Source organism: Carlito syrichta, unplaced genomic scaffold (genome assembly GCF_000164805.1).
Source record: "Carlito syrichta isolate Samal-C Ts95f unplaced genomic scaffold, Tarsius_syrichta-2.0.1 Scaffold296610, whole genome shotgun sequence".
Taxonomy (NCBI): Eukaryota; Metazoa; Chordata; class Mammalia; order Primates; family Tarsiidae; genus Carlito; species Carlito syrichta.
In genome coordinates, this window is record NW_007240706.1 from 16,189 (window position 1) to 25,253 (window position 9,065).

The 9,065-nt window shown below is 38.0% G+C and overlaps 1 pseudogene; it reads left to right on the top strand.

Moving 5' to 3' along the window:
* Positions 1–374: 374 nt before the first annotated feature.
* LOC103256815 lies at positions 375–770 on the top strand (annotated as a pseudogene).
* Positions 771–9,065: the final 8,295 nt, after the last annotated feature.

Here is a 9,065-nt window from a genome sequence, read left to right on the forward strand (position 1 = left end):
TATCAGAGATTTTAGAGTAATAAAAGTGAGAAATAAGTGCTCCTCAGTGGACTGGCAAGACTGGCCATCTTTCACCCAATAAACACTTAAATATACCGAATTTGAGACATTCAAAAGAGGAAAATTCCCAAATATGAAAACTAAATTATAAATTATGAACCACACAAGGAAATGAGCTAGTAGAACAATGAGCCAGGAGAAATCGGGTGCCACATGAACCTTAGATATTGGAATTATGTTTAAAATGGTTAAGTCAATATAATGGAAAATTAGAAAATAAAAAATAATGTGGAAACACCAAGTAACTATAAAGCTGACAAGCATATTTACAAAGAGCCATGCACCCCACAGCACCCCTGTCTCCAACCGTGTACCACACTTCCCAGACCTTCTTCACTCGGGCCAGCGCCGGCGCCCCCCCAAACTATGAGATGCTCAAGGAGGAGCACGAGGTGGCCGTGCTGGGGACACCCAACGGCTCTGCTCCCACGACATCTACTGTGATCCACATCCACAGCGACACCTCTGTGCCTGACCATGTTGTCTGGTCCCTGTTCAGCATGCTCTTCCTGAACATCTGCTGTCTGGGCTTCATCACTTTCGCGTACTCCATGAAGTTTAGGGACAGGAAGATGGTGGGTGATGTGACCGAGGCCCAGGCCTACACCTCCACTGCCAAGTGCCTGAACATCTGGGCCCTGATCCTCGGCATCCTTGGGACCATTGGTGTCATCCTTGTTCCAGTTTTGATCTTTGTAGTGTTTCAGTAGACTGTGAGGCAACGTGGAGTTCATCATCTGGCATGGGGAGGTCCCATGTGCCCGACCTTCCATTCTCTTCCCCCTGCCTCAGCCCCTTTATACAGCAGTTTGTACTCACACTTTTCTACAGTGGCGGTCAATAAAGTGCATGTGCCAAGATGGGAAAAAAAGAAAAAAGAGCCATGCAGAAATTGAGTAATAAACCGGGTTCAGTGACTCAGCCTGTAATCCCGCACCTTTGGGAGGCTGAGGTGAGTGGATTGCCTGAGCCCGTGGGTTCCAGACCTGCCTGGGCAGGCGAGACCTCATCTCTACAATAAATCAAAAAATTAGCCAGGTGTGGTAGCGTGTACCTATAGTTCCAGCTATGTGGAAGGCTGAGGCGGAAGGATCACCAGAGCCCAGCAGGTCGAGGCTGCAGTGGCTGGGAGCGGCCACTGCACTCCAGTCTGGGCGACAGAGTGAGACTCCAACTCAAAAAAAAAAAGAAATTGAGTAATAGAAAAACAAAATAAATACATCTCATATACAATGTATGAGTTAAATGTTAAATTAGACTGAGCTGGAGAAATGAATAGTGCCCTGGGACATTAACCAGAATGAATCTATCCAAATACAGGAGAAAAAGTCAAAATGAGAGAAAATGCAAATATAGGTATAGATATATAAACACTAGAATGAGAAGGAATAAACCATATTGAATTGCTTCACTAAAATACATAAAAAGAAGGAAGCACAATAGTCAATGATTGTAATCAAGGATTCAAATTACACTTAAAAATGTGAAAGGCCAGGTGCAGTGGCTCATGCCTGTAATCCCAGCACTTTGAGAGGCTGAGGTGAGAGGACTGCCTGAGCTCAGGGATTCGAGACCAGCCCGAGCAACATGGCGAGACGTCGTCTCTACCATAAATCAAAAAATCAGGTGGGCATGGTGGTGCTTGTGTATGGTTCCAGATACTTGGAAGGCTGAGGTGGAAGGATTGCCTAAGCCCAGAAGGTTAAGTCTGCGGTGGCCATGAGCATGCCACTGCATTCCAACCTGGGTGACAGAGCGAGACTCCTACTCAAAAAAAAAAAGAGAGAGAGAGAGAGAGAGAGAAATCCTTGAACTAAGAAATGCATTATTATTATTTGAGTCAGATTCTCACTCTGTTGCCAGGCTGGAGTGCAGTGGCACATTCATGGTTGGTCATTGCAGCCTCAACCTGCTGGACTCAGGTGATTCTTCTGTCTCAGCCTTCCAACCTTCCAAGTAGCTGGAACTACAGGCACGTGCTACCACATCCAGGCAATTTTTTTATTTATTGTGGAGATGAGGTCTTGCCCCAGCTTGTCTCGAACACTTGGGCTCAGGTAATCCTCTCACCCCTGCCTCCCAAAGTGTTGAGATTACTGCATGAGCCACTGTGTCCGGCGATTATTTGAAAAAGAGAAAATAAAGAAAAATACACCTTGGAAATTGTAGTCAAATTATGGAGAGAGAGAGAGAGAGAGAGAGAGAGAGAGAGAGACAGAGAAAGAGAAAGAGATAGATTACAAAGGTGAAAGTGGAATTTCAGTCTTGATAGAAGCCAGAACACAGGAAAATAAGAATGTCTTACACTTGAATTTATTCCTAAAATTTAGTGACTCACACAGGTCAGGAGACACTAAGACCACCACTGCAAGGAGCATCACTATATGGATGAGGTCTAAGTGACAGATAGTGAGGTTGGTGAGTTTAGGTTGTTGACCAAGGAATGTCAAGATCGACATGAAAAGGAGGAAGGCATTTACCGAGAGTCCAATGCCAACTTGAACAACAACATCAAAACCGAGGCCTTTTGTAATGTAGATACAAAGAGATCCTCTCAATGGAAAACAGGAAAAATATTTATATACCTAGGGGAAAAATGGTCTTCACATTATCAGTATTATTTATTACATAGTCCGAATCATCACTTTTGTTATTTTTACTTCAACGAGTTTTTATTGACTAACACATTTCTATAAATACAATGTATATTATTTTGTATGCCAGATAACATTTTATCTTCCACCCATGCACAGTCATACCTTGTATAGTGTTCATTATCAACACTCCTAGAATACCTGTAGCTCAGTCTTTAGAAAGTTCAATCTTTATTTTATTTTTTTTTTGAGTTGGAGTCTCACTCTGTTGCCCAGACTGGAGAGCAGTGGTCACTCCCGGACACCGCAGCCTCAACCTGCTGGGCTCCGGCGATCCTTCTGCCTCAGCCTTCCAAGTAGTTGGAACTACAGGCGTACGCTACCATGCCCGGCTAATTTTTGATTTATTGTAGAGATGAGGTGTCGCCAAGTTGCCCAGGCGGGTCTCGAACGCACGGGCTCAGGGAATCCACTCACCTCAGCCTCCCAAAGGTGTGGGATTACAGGCTGAGCTACCAAGCCCAGCTTTAATCTTTATATTCTGTGTTCTTTTGTTTAATATTCACCACCCAGAAGAGTAATGGCATATGCAAATAACTCACGAGAGTTTGTATAGCTAAATTGAAGTAAATGCTGTTGGAGAAAACATCACACACAAAATACACACACACATTATATGCAAATATATATTTGGTTGAATCTTTCTCATTTGGTAACACTTTGATACTTTCTCTTCTTTGTCTTCACTCTACATTTCATGACCCTTGAGATTACACTGGGACCACCTGGATAATATAGGAAAATTTTCCTATATCAAGATCAACAAATAAATATTAAATCTAGCTTCTTCATTTCTATTTATCAGATACTCTAATCTGTTCACAGGGTACAGAGATTAGCATGTGGACATATTTAGGAGGCATTATTCTGCCTGTAACACACTGTTTTAACTAACACTTCACGATCTTCCTGGTTTTCTGTCTTTGAAAATTTCCCCTACCAACAATACCCTTTATACATAATTGCATATTTCAGTTTGTTGTCATTTTACATCTTGAGGTTAAACATTAGACTTTAAATGTTAAGGTATTTCATGCAATGTGCTCTGGTTGTAGACTCTACTGTTTTGAGCATAAGCAAATTTGGATCTATTTTATATGATATTAAACCTTCCATTTGAAAATTTAGTTTCCATCCCAGAGATCCCTATTTATCTCAGGAAACATTGCTAAAGTCCGGCTTTCAATTTTCAAGTGAAAAAAAGCACTACTTTCTCACTTTGTGGTATCCATGAATTGACCTGCTGGATCGTGAAAGGCATCTTTATGCAATGAGATACTTGAAATCTTTGGTGCTGAACCTGGAGAGAAAAGACCTTGATTCGTATTGATTAGGGTTGACAGTAGACTATAAGACACTCAGTCAAATTTAAATTCATATAAATAAGTAATTATTTTATTATAAATACCTCACAAGTATTGCATGCACATTTTGCATGCATTATGCGAATATTGCATAGTTGTCCCTAAAAGTTATTTATGGGACTTTAAAATTTCAAGTATAAGTATGTGTTCTGTAGTTTTATTTGTTGAATTAGGCAACCCTGCTATGAAAGAATCATGAAATTTGTAAAACATGCCTAAGAAAAATAGAACAGAAGAGCAATTCATAAACGTCCCTTTAATGTTCAAAGAAGCTGGCCAGAGTATGAAGAAGAAGTGGATCCTAACGAATGCACTAAAACTTATAAATATGAATGCCAACCACTTCATTCACTATAAGTGACAACCAGGGGCTTCAGAGCCAAGGACAAAACCCCTGAGCACTCTCAAAAGACAAATAATGCAGATGAAATACATTCTCATTACTCATTTACCTGAGACTAGTCTCAAAAATCTTAATCCCCAAAGTGTACGTGTACGTGTGTGTGTGTGTGTGTGTGTGTGTGTGTGTGTTTATGGATAAAATGGGGAAAATGAAACCATTAAATGGATCAGGAACAAAAGTTTGATCCAAGTCTATGGGCTTAGATCAGATATAGGAAGTAGAGAGTATACAGGTAGATAGAATGAGTATAATGAAAAGAAGCCATTTACAAGAAGACATATGCTGTTGCATAAGATAGCTATGTTACTTTGGAGAAAATAAAGTTTGACGAAATATATTTTCTCATCTTTATAATAATATCTGTTTACAGTGTCATTTTATAAATAATAGCATTTTAATACAATTCTTTTTGCTCTAACTGGTGTACATGTAATCATATAGTCTGTATTACAAAATAAAATTTTGTTTTGTTGTAATAAAATAATTATTTCACCAATTTCACCATATTCTGTGAGAATTGTCATAAAACCTATGTCTAGTCATTAACACAAACCCATTACGAGAATTTCATGTGATCTTGTGAAGGATAGTTAACAGGTTCTGTAGCAATATTTGTCAACCTGAAGAACACAGCTGACAATTGCAGGAAGGAAAACATTTTCCCAACTAGATCAGTTCCCTGGAAAGATCCTTGTGAAATGTACAAATGCCCAAAGAATAATTATGATAAACAAAATGTACCATTAAATAGCTGAAATGCATCTACTATTCTTTGTCAATTTAGTTTTCAGTGGGATGCAGCTGGGAGAAAATGCTGCTGACAAGGATATCCACAATCACAAAACACTTTCTTTTAGGCTTAACTAAGGAAGAAACATGAGCAGGAGGAGTATCACTGTAAGCACTGAAGGGGCTAGATCACAAATGATGTGCTACAAATTTTGGAAAACCCTAAAACTCCTATCTGGCAGTGTGTTTTACTAGCCACTGGAACACAGAAGGTACAAGCAATATCTATAATTTTTCTTTCTTTCTTTCTGCTTTTTTTTTTTTTGAGTTGGAGTCTTGCTCTGTCACCCAGGTTGGAGGGCAGTGGCACACTCCCGGCCACCACAGCCTCAACTTGCTGGGCTCAGGTGATCCTTCTGCCTCAGCCTTCTGAGTAGCTGGAACTACAGGCACGCACTACCATACCCGACAAATTTGATTTATTGTAGAGATGAGGTCTCGCCAAGTTGCCCAGGCTGGTCTTGAACCTGTGGGCTTAGGCAATCCTCTCACCTCGGCCTCCCAAAGTTCTGGGATTATAGGCGTGAGCCACAGTGCCCAGTCTTTTTTTCCCTTTTTAAAAATGCTTGCAAGATCTTTTGTCACCCTGACCGCATGCATCATTGTTATGATGTGTCAATTACTGAAGTGGAAGGAAATGGAGAATGTGTTCTCTTTGCTACTGAAACTGTTCTAGATCAGCCAAGGCTCATCTTCCCTTTCTCCCTGCTAAATGAATAACAAGTCAGCTATTTTAAACAGGAATTCTATTATGACAGACTATTAATAAAACTTCCTTAATGTTCAAAGACATAGAAGTTTTCTACTGATCAAGTTTTTTGAGATTTTGATGCCATCATGGGCCACAAACAATCTTTGGTATCAACCTAACCTGATTCTGTCTTCTCTGTCTTCCATTTGAAATAAACAGACACTAGAAAACACCTTACTGAATTCAGGCAACATTAACTTGTGAATTTCATAAATAAATTGACATTTGGTTGTCACATTTTTGGAATATGTTTTATGGAGAAAATTAAAACTGGCAACTTTCAGAGGAAAATGCCTAAGCCAGAAAATTTTGTTACTCCCAAGGGTAGTTACAAACTGAGTTATAACACCATAAATTTTTGTCTGTTTAAGGCTTTATAGGTGTTTTTATGTGTAATTTCTTTTGCTTAACATTATGTTTGTGAGATTCATTTATGTTGTTGCATATGGTAATATTTTGTTTATTCTCATTGTTCTATACTATTTTATGAAATACTACACAAGCTGGGTTCAGTGGCTCAGCCTGTAATCCCAGCACTTTGGGAGGCCGAGGCAAGTGGACTGCCTGAGCCCACAGGTTCAAGACCAGCCTGGGCAACTTGGTGAGACCTTGTCTCTGCAATTAAAATAAAAAAAAATAGCCAGGCATGGTAGGGCGCACCTGTATTTCCAGCTTCTTGGAAGGCTGAGATGGAAGTATTGCTGAAGCCCAGCAGGTTGACAATGCTGGGTTGACCAAGACCATGGCACTGCACTCCAGTATGGGTGACAGAGTGAGACTTCGACTCAAAAAAAGAAAGAAAGAAAGAAAGAAAGAAATACTACACAAAAAGAAAATTTTGTTAAATAAAAAAGGAATGCTAAGTCCTTCAAGTTTTACAAATTATTATTCCTATCACTAAACAATCTCACCCAAACTAATATGTAATCCATTTTATGTTTGATTTTATTCAGAACACAAAACACTAAAATTAAATGTTTCTAAGGACATATTTCAAATTATACTGAATATTACCTGCCTTCATTTATGTAAGATAGTCATTACCTCTACAGATACTTTAAAAAACATCAGGTGGTATTTCCAATAGTTCATGGTAACAAGAAAAAAGAAATCTTTCTATTCATAATTATAGTAACATAAGAAAACAAAACAGTTTTTCCGGCGATCTGCTAAAATCACATTATTGCAAAATACTGAATACATCCTATCCATTATGATATCCAAATTTTATGATATCCACATTTTATATCCTAAAATGTTAGAAATATACCAAAGTATCTTCAAAACTTAAAAGAACAAAGTGGTATGATTAAGTTATTTTGAATAATGCTATGTTTTAAAAGATAACATTTCACATAAATGCAGAAAGTATCTTGCAATTCAGGTAATTTATTAAAATGAGAATAAAGTCAAATACAATACAAATTCAAATAGAACATCACAAAATAGAAATGTCCTTCTATAAATCTACAAATGTATGTTAGCACCTGGGTGTGGTAGCACGCACCTTTAGTGGTTACTTGGATGGCTGAGTTGGAAGGATAGCCTGGGCCCAACAGGTCGACACTGGGGTGGCTGTGAGCATGGTGTCTTAGGTCTGATTTCTTTGACTTAGCTTAATATTTTTAGATTTTATTCCTGTTAAAGCAAACATCATTATTTCATTTTTTTAATTGACAAGTAGTATTCTTTGCATGGATACATAATAATATGATCTTTTAAAATTTTACTGTTTGACAGATATTTAGGTTGTATTTACTTTTGGTTATTTTAAATATTGCTGCTATGAGCATTCACATAAGAATCTTTGAATGGCTATAGGAATTTCATTTATTGTACATACATACCTTGCATGGAATTTCTGTGTCATATGGTGAATTTATGTATAACAATTTGAGAAGTAGTCAAATTTTTAAAAAGTCTACATTATATTACATTCTCATTTGCAATGTATGTGGGTTCCATAGTCTTTATTATCTTTTTTATTTTTGAGTTGGAGTTTCACTCTGTTGCCCAGGATGGCATGCAGTGGCACGTTCATGGCCACCGCAGTCTTGATCTGTTGGGCTCAGGTGATCCTTCCACCTCAGCCTTCCAAGTAGCTGGAACTACAGGCATGCACCACCATGCCCAGCAATTTTTTGATTTATTGTAGAGATGAAGTCTTGCCAAGATGCTCAGGCTGGTCTGGAACCCGTGGGCTCAGGTAATCTTCACCTTGGCCTCCCAAAGTGCTGGGATTATAGATGTGAGCCACCATGCCCGGCCCTTTGTATCTTTTTTAACATTTGTTGTGTCTTTGGCATAGCCATTCTAGTGGGTATTAATTATTTCTTGTGTTTTGATTTTTATTGCTCTAATGACTAATGATGCTGACATTTTTATATGCTAATTGGCAATGTATATATATGTCTCCTTTGAAAAAATGTTTATTAATATTCAAATAGTTGGTGATTTATAAGTTCTTAAAATGGAATGCCAGAAATGGATTCTTGAATTCTGAAGTTCAGTGTAAAAATGAATAACTAGATAACTAACTAAGTCGATATATAATAAACGAAGTTCCTTGAAGTAACAGTCAAATGGCATAGCTTCAAAAAGGAGTAAGAAAAAAACAATCTTAAAAACAGTGAGAAACAAAGAAAGATGATCTACAAATTTTTTCACAGCTTGTATAGAGCCAAAACAGAAATAGAAATATAGCCATGTACCATATAATGATGTTATGGTCAAGAACAAACCATATACAATGGTGGCCCCATAACATTATAATGGAACTGAAAAGTTCTTATCACCTATTGCTGTTTAGCCATTATAACATTGTAATGCACTGCATAGTACTACTTGCATGTTTGTAGTGATCCTGATATAAACATAATACCAGTCAAATATAAATATAGCACATGCTATTATGTACAGTACATTATCCTTGATAATTATAATAAACCACTATGTTACTGGTTTATATATTTATTTATTTATTTATTTATTTTTTGAGTTGGAGTCTCACTCTGTCTCCCAGATTGGAGTGCAGTGGCACGCTC